This window comes from Camelus bactrianus, chromosome 5, assembly GCF_048773025.1.
Source record: "Camelus bactrianus isolate YW-2024 breed Bactrian camel chromosome 5, ASM4877302v1, whole genome shotgun sequence".
NCBI lineage: Eukaryota > Metazoa > Chordata > Mammalia > Artiodactyla > Camelidae > Camelus > Camelus bactrianus.
This window is the reverse complement of record NC_133543.1, coordinates 54,910,053-54,930,879: the sequence shown is the minus strand read 5'-3', so window position 1 is coordinate 54,930,879 and position 20,827 is coordinate 54,910,053. Positions and strand designations below refer to the sequence as shown.

Here is a 20,827-nt window from a genome sequence, read left to right as displayed (position 1 = left end):
CAAGATTTAGAATGGAAAGGAGGATTTCACTTGTGAGTATGAAAAATATTCCTTTTTGAAAAGGGAAAAAAGATCATGAGAAAGATGTTGAGATTGAAAACAATTCATTTGCCCCAAATGGCATGGTTACTGATTAGAATAAAGCCTTATGCAGTCACCCTTAGTTCATTGAAACTTACTGACACCCATATATTTCAGAAGCATTAACTGTCTTAAAAATAAATTTATCAGTCTAGTCTCTTCAGCGAATGGTTTTGGGAAAACTAGATGGCTGCATGTAAATCAATGAAGTTAGAATACTCCCTCACACCATACACAAAAATAAACTCAAAATGGCTTAAAGACTTAAACATAAGACAAGACACTATAAACGTCTTAGAAGAAAACATAGGCAAAACATTATCCGACGTTAATCTCAGTAATGTTCTCCTAGGGCAATCTACCCAAGCAATAGAAATAAAAGCAAAAATAAGCAAATGGGGCCTAATTAAACTTACAAGCTTTTGCACTGCAAGGGAAACCATAAGCAAAACAAAAAGACAACCTACAGAATGGGAGGAAATAATTGCAAAAGATGAGACTGACAAGGGCTAAATCTCCAGAATATATTAACAGCTCATACAACTTAATAAGAAAAAAAAAAAATAGCCAATCCAAAAGTGGGCAGAAGACCTAAATAAGCAATTCTCCAATGAAGACATATGAATGGCCAATAGGCACATGAAAAAATGCTCAATATCGCTAATTATGAGGGAAATGCAAATCAAAACTGCAGTGAGGTATCACTTCAAACCAGTCAGAATGGCCATCATCAAAAGTCCACAAACGACTATAATGCTGGAGAGAGTGTGGAGAAAAGGGAACCATTCTACACTGTTGGTGGGAATGTTGTTTGGTGCAGCTGTTAAGAAAAACAATATGAAGATTCCTCAAAAAAACTAAAAATAGACTTACCATATGATCCAGCAATCCCACTCCTGGGCATATATCCAGAGGGAACCTTAATTCAAAAAGATACATGCACCCCAATATTCATAGCAGCACAATTTACAAGAGCCAAGACATGGAAACAGCCTAAATGTCCATCAACAGATGACTGGATAAAGAAGCTGTGGTATATTTATACATGGAATACTACTCAGCCATAAAAAATAACAGAATAATGCCATTTGCAGCAACATGGATGAACCTGGAGAATGTCATTCTAAGTGAAGTAAGCCAGAAAGAGAAAGAAAAAACCACATGATATCACTTTTATGTGGAATCTAAAAAAAAGAGAGAGAGAGAGAGAAATGAACTTATTTACAAAACACAGACAGACTCACAGACAGAACAAGCTTATGCTTACCAGTTGGGGAAGGGAGTGGGAAGGGATAAATTGGGAGTTCGAGATTTGCAGATACTAACTAATATACATAAAATTGATAAACAACAAGTTTATACTGTATGGCACAGGGAACTATATTCAATTATCTTGTAGTAACTTATGGTGAAAAAGAATATGAAAACAAATGTATGTATGTTCCTATATGACTGAAGTATTGTGCTGTACACCAGAAATTGACACAACGTTGTAAATTGACTATACTTCAATTTGAAAAAATTTTAAAAATAAATTTATCAATCTAGCTTTTACATAAATAGGAGGTAGGGGCATCAAGTTCTTCTGAAATTCTTGGCCTACCATTTCCTGGCCTTTCCTCTCAAAGAAAGCTAGAATGTTGGGTGCTACTAAAAAGCATTTTCTTCTCATTTCTAAGCATTTTCCTAAAATTTCTTTACAAGATTTGAAAGGATGGCTTGAACTTGTATTTACAGAAAAATCTGAACACTTCCCCCTTCATTTTCCCTTTTTCCATCCAGCTCTTCTGGGTAGCTAGAGAGCATGATAGCCTAATTTTCTTCTTTCCAAAAACTGAGTATTTTGTTGTTTTCTTTCCTCATGTTAGATTCAGCTGCTTCAGAATAAATTATAGATCTGTGTTTCTCAACCTTTTCGAAAAAAATTATCACCTTCCGTAAGGAAAAAAAATTAATTAAAATTTAATTTAAATAAATTAATTTAATTTCCCCCAATGAGATAAATATTAACAAGTAAGACTTTGTTGGATAGGGTTGAGCTTTGGAGGGCCACAACATTTTTAATAACTATTTTTTTCTTCACCACCAAGAATCAGTTTTTGCCTCTCTAGTAGTAACATTACCCCCATTAAGAATTCATGCTATAGATTTTCTTGTAGCAAACCCAGTACTGGTAAATAAGATAAAGCAGATGACTTTAGAAAATTTTCTTTAGTTTGTTGTTAGCAAAGGCAGAATTTTGGTTGCTTCTATTACTCAATTTGGGGAGAATTTACAGCTTTACAATACAGAATCCTTCAATGCAGGAACATCTTCTATTTATTGAGCCAGGCACTCTTGGGCACTTTTTATATATGTTATTTAAACCTCACAACATGCAAGATTGCAAGATATATATTATTTCCATGTTAAAACTGAGGAAGGCCAAGTTTCACAAGGTTTTATGAATTGCTCAAGATTTCATACTTACTAAATTGTAGATCAAATTTTTTCAGCCAGATAAGTCCAACTACAGGGCAAATATGCTTTTTTTTTTTAAACTTTTAAAAAAATTGTAAAATATGTCCCAAAAGATGCATTAACCTCATATGTATAGTTTAACAAACAGTTGTGAAACAAAGGCTAGTAAAACCTACTTCCATGTCAAGAAATAGAACATTATTAGCACCCTAAAATATCTCCATCACTTACCAGTCTTAAAACTCTCTATCTTCATACTGCTAACTGTAATCCAGAAATTTATAATAATTCCTTGCCAGTGTATGTGCCACCTACGTCAATATGAATTATTTTCCTAATTTCAAATTTTATATAATTGGTATCATGTTGTATATATTTATATGAGCATTTTCATTCAACAAGATTTTATACAGTTCATTTATGTTGCATTTCTTTTTAAAAAATTTTTTTATTGAAGTGTAGTTGATTTTACAAATATGTTGCATTTATCTTTAATTCATTTGTTTCCCTTACTGTAAAATATTTCACTGAAAGAATATACTGTAATTTAAAAATCTATTCTACTGTCAATGGGTGTATGAATTTTCCCTCAAAAATTTTTTTATAATTATGAACATGCAGCTGTGAGCGTTCTTTTACATGCTGGTGCACATAAGGGTAGTCTAAGGCATACATTTAGAAGTCAGTAGTGTATGTATATCTTTGACTTCACTAGAGAACACTGTTTTCCTAGTATATGAGAGTTTATCCTGTTGTCAGCACTTGGTATTATCAGATTTTTTTCATTTTTGCAGTTTGATAGCTGTGTAATCATATTTGGTTATGATTCTAGTTCGCAGTTCTCTATGTAAGATTGGAGACCTTTTTTTTTTAATGTATTTATTGGCCCTTTAGGATTTCCTCTTTTGTAAAGTGCCTGTTTTGCTCATTTTCTTTTGCTCATTCTTTTGCTCATTTTCTGTTGAATCATTGTCTTTTTCTCATTAATTTGTGAAAGTGACTTATATATTCTTGAATAGCGGTCATTTGTTTTGATTGGATTACAAATATCTTCTCCCATTCTGTGGCTTTTACTTTTACTCTTTTAATAGTATCTTTTGATGAACAGATCTTAATTTTAAGGTTAGTGTTTTCGTGTCTTGTTTAAGAATCCTACTTTAAGGTCCTCAAGATGATCTCTTGTCTTCTAAAAGCATTATTGTTTTACCTTTCACATTTAGGTCATTAACCTACCTCGAATTTATTTTTTATAAATAGTGTAAGGCAAGCATCCAGTCTTATTTTTCCCCCCATATGGAAAACCTATTGTTCCAGTGCTATTTTTAAAAAAGACTGTCCTTTCCCTACTCCAATGATGTGCCACCTCTGTCATAAGTCAAAGGGCTGTGACATCTTTACTTTTTCCTGAGGATTGGCAGATGAGTCCAGGTAAAAGTGACCAAAAGCAGCAGTGGGATCTGCTGAGATGAAGGTGAGAAGGAGAAGATGGAATGAGGGGTTGATGTCCCACTGACTCTCTGGCCTTATATATGTTCCCTACATCATTTTTATACTTTCCTCATCCCCTGCTGTCCCAGTCTCTAGTCTAGATCAGGGACAATTAAAGTGTGGTCCTTAGACCACCAACATCACCATCATCTGGGAGGTTGTTAGAAATGCAAGCTACAGATCTACTAGATCAGAATCTCTGGGGATATGTTTTAACAGTCTTTCCAAGTAACTCCTATGCATATTAAAGAAAGTTTGAGGGTCACTCCTCTAGAGCAACCGCCACCACCCTGCCCCTTCCAGGGTAGAGGTGTCTTAGGCCTTCCCCAACTGCTTTCTTAGTCTGGCAATACTTCACTATCTTATTAGGTCCATGGTAGTATTAAGAAGATATTTTTTTTCTGTTTAGACCTATTTTATTGTTGTCTTTAGAGGGGCAGTTACCCTGAATCACTTAGTTCACTATTACTGAAAGTGGAGGTCTACTGGATGTAATATTACCAACAATTTGCCTGATATCATCATATGACAGTTGGTGGGGACAAAAACCAACATTAAGCAGGGAAAGGCGTTTGAGGATGGGTTATTTTAAGTAGTTGGTTTGTTAGTGCATGTTTTTACATTACAACTACTTTCGCCTAAAAAAAGCAAGTCACAATAATATTTATAGTATAATCCTGTTTATGTAAAAAATGATACCTGTATTCTTGGTAAGTTCATCAAAAGAGGTATGGAAATACACTTAGTTGTGTTTTACAGTAAACATTTGGAAAGTAAAAAAAGTTTTTAACAGTAATATGTTTGGAAAGGGAAGTGGTTGTGGGAGAGTGAGTGATTGGGGTGGGTGCTTTGACTGTTTATGCTCTATACTTCTCTGTTACTTGACTTTTTTTCATAACAATGCATTACTATTTTGTTTTTAAAAGGCCTAAGGAAATTTCCTTTAGGTGGCCTCTTAAAAAAAGCACTAAATGCATTTACATTGTCCTTAGCTGTTTCTAACCTATATTCATCAAACTACAGTTTTAGCTTTGCACCAGGCAAAAGGTTTTGAAATTTCTGCCTGAAATTGGTAAAGGAATATCGTAGGTTATGTGAACTTGGAAGAGAAACACAGATGGGAAGTTGTAGGCTTTAGCATCAATTCCATCTTCACTAACCTGAAAAACTGGATAGGCAATGTATTTTATAAAGATTAAGAAGCAGCTCCTTATGAGTTTTCTCAAGACCGTGCCATTTTGAGTTGCAAAGCCGTTTTGAATCACATCTGAGAGTCTTTGCCTCTTAATCTAAATTTGGGTTGGGTTTTCTCAGAATTGGACCCTGAGGCAAGGATTGGAGTGCAAGTAGTTTCCTTGGGAGTATCTCAGGAGGCACACATCAGGGAGTGGGGAATTAAGACCCAGAAAGGAAGGAAACTAATACAAAGTATGTAGACGAGCAGGTGGGAAACCCTGAGCAGATGGGGATCAGTCTTCCTAAGGTCCTCTGAAACACAGTGTAGAAAGTGTTTTGTAGTTTTTTCTACTGGAAGGGTGAGGAAGATGGAGTAATTATCAGTTAATTTCCAAAAGTCATTGGTGATGGGTTGCTCCTGGGAGCATTAACTCCCTGGCACCTGATATCTGTGTGGTCTAAGCACAGCACTCAGGCAGTTACAGATGCTTACAGTAAGAAGCCGTCAGCATGTGCTGGGTCTGTGTGGGTGAGTGAGACATGGGCAGGGCACTGATGGTCTCTACTACACATTTCTTCATCCAATGTGCATTTAAATTTTTTATCCTAATCACTTTATTTATTTTTGGTTCTTCTTTAGGATCACAAGTTCAATTTGGTGGTATTTTATATTTTTCCTTGTTTCTGATTTATCTTTAGTTTTCCCAGTAAAAGAGTACCAATGCAATTATGTTACCGACTAGTTATTCTCAGGGAGGTTTTTTTTTTTTTTCCCAATATTTTTTTATATTCTTTAACAAATGATCTAAAGGTACAAAATGTGATTGACTTCTTTTCTTCACTTTGTGTTTGTAATCTTGACTAACAGAACCAGGGACTTCAATTGGACATAGATCCTAGGCTAATAAAAGCTACTTGAAAGTTATAAGAAAAATAGATAGATCATGTTGTTCACTAGGTATTTACTGATTATTCCTTAATATTCATTCAAATGTGTCTCTATTTTTTGGATAATCTTTCAGAAATTCAACATTCAAACCTCTCTTCCTATGAAGTTTACATTTTCTAGAGTTGGAAATCATTTGTATTTTTATGTAAATAAGCAGGAAAAACTTGGATTAGATATACTCTAGCATAAAACATGAGCCAACTTTTTAATGCTAAAACAGAATCTTTCCTAAGTGTAAGACTCATGGATTCTGATATAAAGATACCTTTTATAAGGTGGGTCTTGCTGCTGTGTGAAAATTGAGACACCAAAGAAGGCAAGAGTGGGGTAGACATTTCCTATTGGTATTAATTAGCCAGGTGTATTCATTTGCTAGGGCTGCCATAGCAAGTATCACAAACCAGATGGCTAAAATAGGAAGAAATGTATTCTTTCACAATTCTGGAGGCTATAAGCCTGAAATCAAAGTGTTGGCAGGGCCATGCTCCCTCTGAAGGTTCTAGGGGAGAATCCTTTCTTGCTGTTTCAGCTTCTGGTAGCCTCAGGCTTTCTTTGGTTTGTGGCAGTATAACTCCAGTCTTTGCCTCCATCCTCACGTGGCCACATTCCCTCTGTGTCTCTGTTCACATTTCCCTCTTCTTATAAGGATACCAGTCATAATTAGATTAAGGGCCCCCCCTACTCCAGATAGGCCTCTTTAGCTAGTTCCCAAATAAAGAAAGTCACACTCTGAAGGGTTAGGACTTTAACCTGTCTTTTTTGGAGGACATTTTAAGCCATAGCATTAACACCAAGGCATCAAGATCAAGACTGATTTTAAAATTCATTTAAGTGTGTGTACATTCTATTTGGAAAGACAAAATTTGGAAAATGAAGGTAGAAAGAAAGCTTTAAGGCAGATTTTATTTTCTGATGATCAATGATCAATGAATGATGGAAATCATCATACTTAAAAAATATTTTCAAACTAACAGTTATCTAATTAAGTGAATAAAAAAGGCAACCAGGAATTGTAATTAATGGGTCTTTTTTTCTTGTCAGCCTCTCTGAATTAAATAATTAAAATCCCTCCAAACATATAGTTATTAGCAGATTTCTTCTAATTATTCTTATGGCAGTTTTTAAGGTTGATTTTTACATAACTTTAGAAGAACATACAACATATTTAAATATGTAATAGATGTGTTTTTCACTAAAAGCAAAATATTCAAAAAAGTATACTGTAAAAACGAAATTCTCCCTCCCACTTCTGTCTTCTCATTTACCTTTTTCTCCTCTTTAGATTCTTATGTATCTTTCCAAAACTATTCCCCCATGACTTAAAAAGATCATTTCTAAAAGAACAACACTAAGAGTGCTTAGCCTGAATTGCATTCATTCAACTTTCTCCCTGAATTCTCGCAGTCCTCATGATCTCTAACTCAGTGTTCTCAAATTATTTGAACTGAAAATCATTATCTTTGACTCTCTTCTCTCCTTTACCATTTATATACCATCCTTTTGATTTTATCTCCTGAATATTTCCTTTGTCTCTTCCTTCCTCCTTATTTTCATGAATTCTTTAATTTGAGCCTTGTTCATGCCTAAATTGATTTCTTTACCTCCATTCTTGCTGCTGTTTTCCACAGTTAGAAAATACAAATCTCACTGTGTTATGCCTTTGATTAAAATATCTCGCCATCTTCCTACAAGATACTGCCAACATAAAGTCTATGGCTCACAAATTTCTTTGTGTTGCAACCTTGCCTGACATATTTTCTCAACTCTTCTAACAGTAAACTAAAGATTTTGCCTTCACATGGGCTCATTTACTGGAACTCTACCCTTTTGCTACTCGCTCAGCCCCATTTCCTAGTCATTCTTTAAGACATAGCCTAAAGCAGAAGTTTCCTACTCTTTAAAAAAAAACATTTTTATTATGGTAAACTATACATAAAATAAAATTTACCACTTTGATCATTTTAAGTGTACAATTTAGTGGCGTTAAGTACATTCACAGTATTGTACAACCATTACCACTATCCATTTCTGGAACTGTTTCACCATCCCAAACTGAAACTCTGTATGCTTTAAATAATAACATCCCATTTTCTCCTCCTTCCAGCCCCTGGTAACCTCTGTTCTACATCCTTTCTCTATGAATTTCCCTATTTTAGGTACCTCATGTAAGTGGAACTATACAATTTTTGTCTTTTTGTGTCTGGCTTATAGATCCTCAGTGTTCACTATTATTTATTTGAAGACAGCAGTTAGGAAGTGCAAAGCTGTTTACGATTATCAGGGTAATACAAAAATGTATTGTGTTTGGGCCAAGGGTCACGAGAATTAGACTCATTTGAGACCAAACTACTTTCAAATCATCAATCTATGTATACTTGAGGTGAATGAACTTATATAAAAGCTGATGTTATGGTGCATATGCTAGAGACATACTTTCCTGGATATTCCTACCTGTCTACTTTCTCCTTGCCAATTGCAAACAGAACACAGATAAAGAGAATTAAAAATAGGACAGGTTAGTATATCCCCGTAAACTCAATGTTACCAACCTCAAGTGGGCCCTCAGCTATATCCAGCTTTCCTGTTTGCTCTCCTGCCCTCTGCTGTCACAGCTCCCCTACTCTCCTCAAACCTCTTATTTATGCCCATTCCCTGCTTTCATCCATCAATATCCTTAGCAGACAACCTTGCCTCCTACTTCGAATCAAAATAAAAGCCATCAGACATAGGAATTCTCTCATTTTCTCTCTAATTTTACACTAGCCAAACCTAAAGCCTGCTATTCATTCCTTATTTATGGCTAATTTTCCCAGTTCTTTGGATCTTATCACTTACTAACTTTCTAGAAACTTTACACTATTAGTCATCTCTTCTTCTTTTTCCTTTTGTTGCTTTTAAGTGATTTTATTGAGGTAAATTCACATATCATAAAGTTAACCCTTTTAAAGTATACAATTTTTTTTTAGTTTATTCACAAAGTTGTTTCAATCACCAGTAGTTCCTTCTTTCTTATATATACAGCTTGTCCCTCTCAAACTAGATTGTTTTCATCAACTATTTAAAGGTATCTTTTTTAATCTTTAAAAAACACTTCTTGAATACCACACGTCTCATCCTTCAATTAACATATGTTCTCTACTTTCCTTTTTTAAAACCTCTTGAAAGACTTATTTTTTTCAGCCTCCTAATAACTCAGTTCAATCTATCCAGTTTATCTGCTCATCAAACTCAAATAGGTTTCGCTAGGGTTATCAGTGGCTTTTGCTTTGTTAAGTCCAAGGGACATTTTCAGTCATCGTGACTTGTCAATAGTATTGGATGCTGTTGGGTCATTTCTTGAACTGTTATTCCCGTGGATTCCATGACAGCATTTTCCTGATTTCCCTCCTCCTTCTCTAGCAACTTCTCAGTTTCTTTTGAAGGCTCATCCTCTTGCACCTTGGCTGTTAAGTATTGGCATTACTTAAAGTTGAGTCTTAGGCTCTCCTCTCTTCTCTCAATTCTTTTCCTATGGATATCATCTGTATCTATGGATACAATTACTATTTAAATACAAATAACTTCCAGATTTGTATCTCTAGCCCTGATCTGCCCTCAGAGCTCCAGGTAGCATATTTAATCCCTGACTTGACATCTCATATGTTTCTCAAAGACGTATTAAAGTTAGGACATCTAAATATCAAACAAAAATTTCCCTCTCTCAAACCTGATTCTCTTCAGGATTTCTTAGCTCAATGTATCATACCACTGTCTGTTAGATTATGCAAGCCAAAAACCTAATCATCTTTAACCCATTCTCTCTCCATCATTTCTCACATGTAGTCCATCACGGAATTCTGGCAACATGTATATATATATCGATGTAATAATATACCTATATTTTCCTGTGTGTATGCATACATAGAGATAAAGGGTAAAACATATATGGCAAAATGATACTTTAATGTATCTGGGTATACAGACATTATTATTGTAGCTTTTCTTTATTGGAAATTATTTCAAAACAAAAGGTAAAAACAAAACAAAAATTAAAATGTATGATTTTAATGTATAGAGATACAGTTAAAATACATGACAATAATGGCACAATGAGGGGGTAATGGAGTAATTAAAAGTGTTATAGTGCTCCAATTAAAAGACAAAGTATAGTTAAACATAGAATTACCATATGACGCAAGAGTTCCACTCCCAGATTAATATTTGCAAAAGAACTGAAAACAGGTGCTCAAACAAATATATGTGCAAGCACATTCATCACAGCACTATTCACAATAGCCAGAAGGTGGAAGCAGCCCAAATGCCTATCAGGATGAGAGGATAAACAAATTGTGGTAAGTACATACAATGAATATTATTCAGCCTTAAAAAGTAAATGACTGTAGATGCTAGACATGGATCAACCTTGAAAACATTATGCTAAGTGAAAGAACCTAGACACAAAGGTCACATAGTGTATGATTCCATATGTGTGAAATATCCAGAATAGGTAAATTCATAGAGACAGAACTGCAGATTGGTGTTTGCAGGGGCTAGTGGGAAGGGATGGGAGAAACTGTTTAATGAGTATGGGGCTCTATTTTAGAGTGATGGAAATATTTTGGAAGTTGATAGAAGTGGTGGTTGCATAGCATGAATGCTTAAGTACTAAATTACTTTAAAATGATTAATTTTGTGTTTGTGTAAATTTTGTCTCAATACATTTTTAAAAAAATAAAACAATATCAGATTGGATTTTAAAAACCCACCTGTATACTGCTTATAAGACATATCTGAAACATTAAGATAGAGAAATATTGAAAGTAAAGGATGGAGAAATACATATTGTGCAAGTTCTAACCGCCCCCCCTTAAAAAAAAGGCTAATGTATTATACTGATATCAAAGTAGACTTTAAAGGAGTTAAAGGGAACGTTTCGTAATGCTAAACGTTCAATCTACCAGGAAGATAAAATAATTTTAAGTTTGTATATGCCTAGTAACATAATCTCAAAATATATAAAGCAAAAACTGATAGAACTAAATAAATTTTGTAAAAGACCCAAATCTACAATCATAATAGAATATCTTAATACTTCTTTTAGTAATTGATAGAACAAGCAAACAAAATTTTAGTAAGAATATAGAAGATTTAAACAATGTGATTAAGGAGCTTGACCCAATGGACATATACACAATACTGTACATAACAACAACAGACATTCTTGTCAAGTACAAATGGAATGTTTACCAAAATTGTCCATATTTTTAGCCATATAGCAAATGAGCAAATTTCAAATGATTGAAATGAAAAAGAATATGTTATCTGACCACTATGGAATTAAAATTAGCAATCAATAACGAAAAGATTACTAGAAAATTTCTAAATGTTTGGAAATTAGATAGTACACATCTGAAAGATTTCATGTTAGAAGGCTAAATCATAGTGGAAATAAAATGTTTTAACCCTATGATAATGAAAATACAACATATCAAAATTTGTTGTATTCTTTTCTGACATATACAATCAAATTCTATAAATTAATAGTCTCAAATGTATATATCCAAAATAAGAAAGGATAAAATCAGTGTTCTCAAACTATCCATCTGAAGGAGTTGAAAAAAGAACCCAGAGAAAGCAGGTGGAAAAAACAATAAAGATAAGAGCAAATATTAATGAAACAGAAAAGAAAGAAACTTGTAATAAAGAGGCTCAAAAAGGCCTAGAGTTGCTTCTTTGAAAACACTAATAAAATTGTTAAGTTCTTAGTAAGATTGGTGAAGGAGAATAAAAGGAAGCATAAAATCAACATCAGGAATGAAAGAGGAATGTTACTAAAGATCCAACACATTAATATGCTAATAACAGAATATTACAAACAACTTATGACAATGGCTTGAAAAATATGCGAAATGAACAGATATCTTTAAAGACTACTCAACAAAGCTGACATAAAAAGATAAAAATTATCTAAATAGTCCTGTATCTACGGAAGAAATTTTGAACTGATCATTTAAAACTCTATTATAAAGAAAACTGGTGCAGGTGACTTCACTATACATTTAAAGTCTCACACACATTCTTCCAGAGAATAGAAAAAGAGGAAAACTTGCCAGCTAGTTTTATGAGGTCAGAAGAGTCCTGATACCGAAACCATACAATGTAAGAAAGAAAAGTTAAAGACAAATCTCTTTCATGAACATAAATACACATTAAGTAAAATATTAGCAAGCTGTAATAAACATTAATGACAATATGATATGACTAAAATTCTAGTAATGCAAAGCAGATTTGATGTTAAAAAATTAATGTAACAGAATAAAGGAGAAAAGTCATATGATCATATTGATACGATGGAAAAAAATTTAATAAGATTTGATCACTCGTGATTTAAAAACAGATTTCTAGGAAAAGAGTAATCTCTTTAATCTGAGAAAGGGTGTCTACAAAAAAAAAAAAAACACTACATAAACAATTATACTTAATGGTGAAATATTGAATGCTTTCCCCCTCATACTGGGAACAGAGCAAGTCATGTTTACTATCACTGCTTCTATTCAGTCTTGTAGAATTCTTATATTAGATAAGATAAAAGTGACATTATTCACAACATGCTTGTGTATTTAGAAAACATGACAGAATTTGGGATATAAAGTATTAGAATTAGTATATGAAGTCATCTGAGTTGTTGGATACAAGGCCAATATAAAAAATGATTTGTATTTCATAATTGAGAACTTAAAGGAAATTTTTTTTAAAAAGATGCTGATTGTAGTAGCATTTAAAAAATTCAAATACCTAGGAATAAATGTAGTGAAAGTTCTAAAATTTCACCCAGAAGACTATGAAAAAGTATTGAGAGCAATTAATGAATAATTAGATAAATGGAAGGTTATATCATGTTTTGATTGGAAGACTTGATATTTTAAAGATGTCAAACCTCTCTAAAATTGATCTATAGATTCAACCAGATCCCAGTCAAAATCCTATCATGTTATTTTTTGTAGAAATTGACAAACTGACTCTAAATTTTTCATGGGAATGCAAAGGTCCCAAAATGGGCAAGGTAGTCTCAAAGAACAAAGTTGAAGGACTTGGTATACATGAATCTTAAATCAAGACTATATAAATGTGCAGTGATTAAGACAGTCAAGGGTAGACAAATTGACCAATGGAACAGAATAAGTATATAGACACAAATACACTTTGATTTGTGATAAAGATGGCACTGCAGAGTAATGGAGAAAGGAATCCTTTTTTCAAGAAATGGTGTTGAGTCCACTGGATATCCTTGTAGGAGAGAAAATAAATTCTCACCCACCTCCTGCTATACAGAAAAAGTAAAGTTTACAAAGAGTTAAAAGGTAAAACTCCTATAGAATAAAACATCTATCATATTAACATAGAATATCTTCATGACCTTGGGATAGACAAATTTTTTAAAACCGGACATAGAAAGCAATAATTATAACTGCAAATATTTTTGAATTGGGCTACATTAAAATTAGGACTTACATTAAACAAAATTTGAAGAGCTAAGCTACAGAGTGAAAGAACATATTACAGTATCTAACAAAGAACTTGTCTACATAATATGCAAAAAACTACAAATAAATAAGAAAAAGGCAGCCCAATAGGAAAATAGGCAAAAGCCATGAACAGGTACTTTATAAGAGAAAATTCCCCATTAATCATTAAGGAAATACAAATTCAAACTACAGCAAGACACTACACACTTAACATAAATTAAGAAGACTGACAATACCAAGTGTTGGAGGGAATGTAGCAAATGGAATTCTCAGACAATGCTGATGAGAGTGTAAATTAGTGCATCTGCTTTTGAAAACTGATTAGCAATGTATACTGTGTTTGAGTAAATGTGTGACTTATGTCAGAGTAAGTCCAGTCTTAGGTATATGCTCAAGAGAAATGCATACATAAATCTACTAAAATATATGTACAAGAATGTTTATAACAGCTTTATTTGTAATAGTTTTAAAGTATAAACAACTTAAGTATCAATGGTAGAATGGATAAATTGAGGTATATTCCTATAGTGGAATATTACATGGCAAAGAAAAAACACACTAAGACTACATCCAACAATGGATGAATTTCACAATGTTGAGCAAAAGAAACTGATCAGAAAACAGTACATACTGTATGATTCCATTTCTGTAAATTTCAATAATGGGTTAATTTGTGGTGCAAAAAAGCTAGGATATCTGGAGAGGAGTAGAACATTGTGACTACATTGCTAAGAATATTCTGTGTGTTGATCAAGGTGGTAATTATATGCATGTGTTCATCTGTGATACTTCATCAAGTCTACTTATGTTATACTGATGTTATACTTCAGTATAGCACCTTTTCAAGTTTGGCCTCCAAACCACTGATTATCTTCTGCTGTGTCAGTTGAATCTCTATTATATTTTTATTTTCCTATATTGATTTTGGTTTCCTTAAAAATCTTTCTTAGTTTGTCAACTCTCTTGACATCTCATCCATTTTTTTCTAATGTCACTCTGTCCTCTCTTTAATGGCCTCATGTTTCATAGGTGCTCTTTTTGCATTCTGCCAAGTATGCCAAACAATTCATTAAGAGGGGGTTGTGCCTGTGTGTGTGTGTGAGAGAGAGAGATCATTTTCTTATTCCTTTATGATTCTCTTTATTCAGTAGCTTTTTTATTAAAATCAGATTCTCTTTGTCCTTTCTTGAATATGGTGAAATCCATTCAGATTTATTTATAGGAATCATAGGGACAGTTGCCTTCTTCTTAGTAATGCTCAAATCCTCTGCTGAGATTTATACCTCAAAAATGAATTTGTGTCCATTCCTGTTGCCACTTTATAGCCAACATGGGCCAGGAGCATTGCTGTGTTGTTTCCACTATTTACTCTCAGTGAATCATGTAACTGAAAACCCACAACTGCCAGCATATATTCTAGTAAATTATTGCTAGAATTAACCTATCATTTTAATTCTTGAAGGACATGCCCCCTTACATACACACTCTCTCAGCCATGTAGAACATTGCTGCCAGGTGTCTTAGTTTGCTCCTGTGTTGCCTGACTTCTTTTCTGGGAGTGTTAGTCACTGAAGTATGTAGAATGTAGTCAGGGGTCAGTACTCTGGTCTCCATAAACAGCAGCATTCATTTAGTAGAGCAACAAATGCTTAATATTCTGACTCAGGCAGATCCTAAATTTCAATTTAAAATATAAACTGGAAGTCTTTTTTGTGAGTGAAAGCCTAGATTGGTCTTTCTTGGAGCAGGAGGAAGATGTATTAGTGGACTTCTAGCCAGACTATTTTGAGCTGGAGGCCTTGCCCCCCATTCTTTTGGCCTGAGTGCATTGTTGGCCATGTGTGTGAAAGCTACCCAACCAGCATAGGTCAGTTCATCTGGGTGTTAGCTTCAGGTTTTAAGGTGGTGGGCTTGGCTAGAGAGAAGTTTCAGGCTTGGAAGCTTTAATTATTGCAGAATAAGAGTCAGTCACCTTGATAAACTGCCAAGTCTATCCAGTTAGCCATCAAATTTTAGGATTATAGCTGGTAGGCTGAGGATAGATGAAGTCCTCCCTTGTCCTCACCTTGTAAATATACCTTTATTTTTTCCCTGTTTTTAAGATATTTACTGGTTAAAAATAAATAAAACAGCATTATAGTTTTAAAAAAAGAAGACAGAATGGGAAAGTCTCTCTGGAATCCAGTCTTCCCCAAGATTTCTATTGCTACCAATTTGGTAAGGCATCTGTCCAGTTTCATTATATGAGTACACTATATTTATATGTAATATATATAGTTTCAGAACCACTAATGGAATCACATTATGCATTCTGCCATAAGTAATAATACTTAATATCTACTGAGTATTTACTGTGTGCCTGGAACTGTGGCAGTTATTTTACATGTATTTTCTCATTTAATTGTTGAATTGAAATTACTATCCAAATTTTGCAGAAACAAACTTTAGTTAAGTAACCGCCTCAGAGTTACATAGCTAGAAAGTGGCAGAGCCAGGACTTGAGCCCAAATCTGTTTGACCACAGAATCTATATTCTTAACTTTATTCCATTGTTCTGAACCTGCATTTTACTTAGCAATATATTTTTAACATTTTCCCATGCAAATGTATATCCATATATGTCTTGTCTTAATGGATAAAAACTGTTCCGTTATTGAATGACCCAGAATGCATTAATAAATCTCCAATTAATGGTTTTTTAGGTTGTTTCTAATCTATACCTCTCTGTTTGTGCTAGTCTCACACTGTTCTAATTACTGTAGCTTTATGGTTTATTTAAATATATAGTAAAGCAAGTTACATATTTTTCTTTCTAAACATTTTTAACTCTCAAGCAATTCATTCTTTTTTTTTTTTTAACTTTATTTGGAGGTGGGGGTGAGGTAATTAGGTTTACTTATTTATTTATTTTTAGAGGAGGTACTGGGAATTAAACCCAGGACCTTGTGCATGCTTAGCATGCACTCTCCCACTTGAGCTATACCCTACCTCCTCACTTCATTCTTTTAGAATAATGATATATCAATTTGTAATATTCTCCAACATCCCTGTTATGAATTGTGTTAGATAAACATTATAATGGCTGGAGTTTTTATCAGCACAACGTTGGTAAGAATAGATAAATTTTGAGTGCAGGGTCTGGGTAAAGCAAGTTTTAGGTCATTGTCTCTGGACCTCAGCCCTGGAAGTTCATGAACCTAGAACATATACTTAATTGACTGTTGTTGGGGCATTTGAGTCATTCATAAGCATGGTTCTTGGATTTTTGCCTCATGAACCCTTTTTAAAAGCATTTATAAGAAATGTGCCATCATCCCTCAAAGGCACATAAACCAAACTTTACATACAACTTCAGGGTATTAGGGAACTCCTGAAATCCATTTATGGATCATAGATTAATAATTTCTGCTATGGGGACTGAAGAACACCAAAATAGAGAAGTCTAGTAAGTAATCTTAGAAAGTCTACATAAGGGTTATATATTAGTGTTTGCAAAGAAAAATATTATTTTTGTGATACATGGATTCACAATACCTATTGTATGCAGATACTAAGAATATTGAATTTTCCTGATGACCTTGGAATAAGAGTGAGGACTTTGAATAACAACCTTGGGAATGCCTAGGCTAAGCCAGGAGTAATTAGAGGAGTAGTAAGGAAGACAAGAGGCCAGGGTGATTGGACAGAACATGAATTTTCAAGTCACTTAGACCTGACAATGAATCTCAGCTCTGCCTCTTACTGGCAATGGGAATTTAGTCAAGTCATACATCCTCTCTGAGTCTATATACGTTACAGCTGCTATTAATAACAACAGTAATAAAATACACCGAGAACATAGAGCATTTCTAAAGTTAAATGTGAGGCTATCATCAGAAAGAAGAGTCAGAGCAGAAGAGCAAAGTATTAGAGGTGAATTTGAATTAAGTTTCTTTGTTATTAAATTGTAGTTGTTCAGCAAAAGCTAGTCCTTATAGAATGTTAAGACTAGAAGCCTGAACTGAGATTTCACTAAGAAAGCCTGTATTGTTGGTATCCTTCAGACATTTGAAGAAAAGGACTAATGAATTATTTTGATTGGAGAAGATGTATGTGTGCTTTAAAGGAATACCCAAGAGAATATATTGCCATTTTGTAGATCATTGGCTTTTAGTCTTTCAACAATCATGACGGCAACAACTCACATTTATTGAGAACTTACTCTATGCCAAGAACTATGCTAAATATTTTATATGCATTATCTCTCTTGATCTTGGCAATAGCCCCCAGAGGGTAGACAGCATCATTATCTGCATTTTATCAATGAAGTAATAGGACATAGACCTGGTAAGTGGTGGATCTAGGACTTATTCCCACATTTAAGCATCAAGCTGTTACCTCTCAAATTAGTATACTCACGTTGCTGCAGTATAACCAAAAGTTCAAATGACTAGGGATTTTTGCATAATCTTCATCATGTACAGAATTTATTTTGAAAATGTGCAATTTGTTAGTTATCAAAACAGTCCTCCTCCTACATCTGAATTTCTACATAATGATGTTACTAAAGAAATACAAAATCCTAAAGTAACTTCTAATGCATCAAGCATTAGTGTTTTTATTTTATGCTTTTATTGTATTCTAATTTGTTGAAAGTACGTTAAGTATGGAGTAGATTTTTTTTTCAGTTAACTAAATTCGATTAACTGGAACCTTATTGTTCTAACTATAATTATTAATATACCTATAACTATAATTATTATATACAAGCATAAGAAAAAATTCAGTCTGTCCGTTAAGTATTTTATACAGATAAGTCCAAACGTTTTCTCTCATCTGATCAGAAGTCTTTCAGATAAGGAACATAAATAATAGCTTTGATATTTTGCTGAACTTAAAGTTAGTTTTTATCTTATGTAACAAAAATAGCACTTTGCAACTATACCATATAAAGATCATTTACATAAGATTATCTTATCTGAGAGCAATCTATTTTTGTTTTGTATTAAGTAAAACTATCATCTTAGTAATCTAAGGTGTCTTCTTGGCTGTTAAATCTTTTATGGGGGTAATTAAGACTACTGAGTGCGAAATAAAATATTTTAAATTTTAAAATATTTTTACTTTCAACTGTTTAAAAACTTGGTTATAATCTATAAAATTTTCTAAAAAGATTTGAAGGTGGTTTAGTGAATATACTGCTTGAGAACTTTAATTATGAGTTAATTTTCTTTATCTAAAATTTGAATGCTCCTAATTTGTAATATAATGTTGGTGTGAAGGGGAAAAAAAAAAAACTAATGCCAGAAATCTTTTGCGATAAGATCTCTACGTCTGAAGTGATGATCTAGTTAACTTAAAATGAAAGAGAAATACCAAAATTCCTTCACTAGCAATCAGCAGTTATTGAGGCCCTTTGGTTTTGTAAAAATGTTTATAGTTACAAAAGTATTTTATACTTTTATACGATTAAAATTTAATTTCCTTCCTTATTTTTGGTTTGGCTTTCTTTTGTCTGTTTTCTTCCCTTTTCTTTTTTTAATTGAAAAAAACAAATGGGACCAAATATAAGATGGTACCACTGTTTTCTCCTTTTGTATAATCTTGTTGCGTGTCTCTACATAAGCTGTTCTGGCCACTCATCATAGTAACCAGCTGGGCCATTTCACCTGCTGGAGCCATTAAAGAGGACTCTCTCCCCCTAGATTAATCCCCTCCGACATTAGTTTTTTGCACTGACAACTGGAGCAGGCATTCAGAATTTGCAGGTGGCCAGTGTGACGCACATAATTGCCTACAATTTTAGGCAATGAATAAAAATGGTCTACATTACTTGTCAAAGGTTGTATATGCAGTGCCAAGTGAGATCTATGGGAAGCCTTTTAGGGTTTAAAGAACAGTTAATAGCAAGGCTGCACAGGGCTTTTTTAATCATAATGCATTTGTAATATAGCACTTTGATCTTCTCCTTGTAGGAAATGGTGTTACATTAGCCACTTTTTAACATTTATGAGTGAAATTCAGTTATAGAAGAGTAAAAGTGATTATTCTTAAGCAGAACATGTTAGATTTCATTAAAAGTTTTCAGCTTGCCCCTTCCTTGTTAAAATCTGTGGGAAGTCCTTTTCCTGGAGGGTTTCAAATCAGGATCTAAGGCTATAGGGCTTTTTCCTTATTTTTCCTGTTGGTAACAGCAAGATTTGGAAGGAAGGTATACTAAATATTGAGGTAATTTATACAAGTGGATATTTATAGAATACTAACTGATTTATGGTAAAGTAAAATACATCAATGAAAATGTAGGAAATTTATTGCTAATAATTATGTATTACAATAAATTTTGAGAAATGCATATTTAAAACATATCCATAAATTATCTTTAACAACAACAACAACAATAACAAAAGCAGATGACTCTCAAACGCACTTCTTCTGGAAGAGCTAAGTTTGACCTTTCAGACCCAAGAGCCTTTTATTAACACCTGCCTGTAAGGAGAACCTTGCCACACGCAGCTTTTAGATTCAGAACCACAAAACTGATGAGGAAAGGCTTGAAGGGTTCAGTTTGTGTCACTTGCTGTTTGCCGTTTCCATTTCACAGATGATTAATCTTTCTGTGAAGAAAGGCCAGAGAAACAAAGCACATTGGGCTCTTCCTGCAGTTACTCCTTCTGAATGCACACTAGCTTGCTAACTAAAAGGCCTTTAGATTTCCAGCAGAGAGAGATGTTCTGAAAGTGAATGCAGCTGGTTGGAGGTCACCAGTGCAGGGCTCTTGCCATTGTGTAATGGAGGCTTTGGCAGGTTGTGTGTGGGGGGGGTAGGGTTGGAGCGGGGACAGGAGAAGTGGGCAGGGAGAAGGTGTCGACAAAAAAATTAATTCAGAATAAAAAGGGTTTTGGTCAGTTGACTTAATATTTTGGAGGGTATATCATCAATAATAGGCTCAATTTTTTCTATTTTGTTTGTTTGTTTTTCTTTTTAAGGAAAAAATTGTATTTCAGTCTTTCTCCAGTACCCCCCTCTGTTTCCTAATAGCATGTTTATCTTGCAAGTGACATCACTAGATAATGTTGAAATATTATTAACTCTTGTAGTCTTTATGTTTTAATTGTCTTGAAATTTTTAAGACTGTTAACTAATTTTGCTAGTATTCCAAGTTCATTATGTTAAAATTTTAGTGCCACGT

At 33.7% G+C, this 20,827-nt stretch overlaps 1 protein-coding gene across 2 annotated transcripts in view; it reads left to right on the top strand.

Moving 5' to 3' along the window:
• Positions 1 to 20,827, top strand: part of OLA1 (Obg like ATPase 1) — a 138,433-nt gene that overhangs the window by 76,885 nt on the left and 40,721 nt on the right. The gene's annotated exons all lie outside the window — the stretch shown is intronic.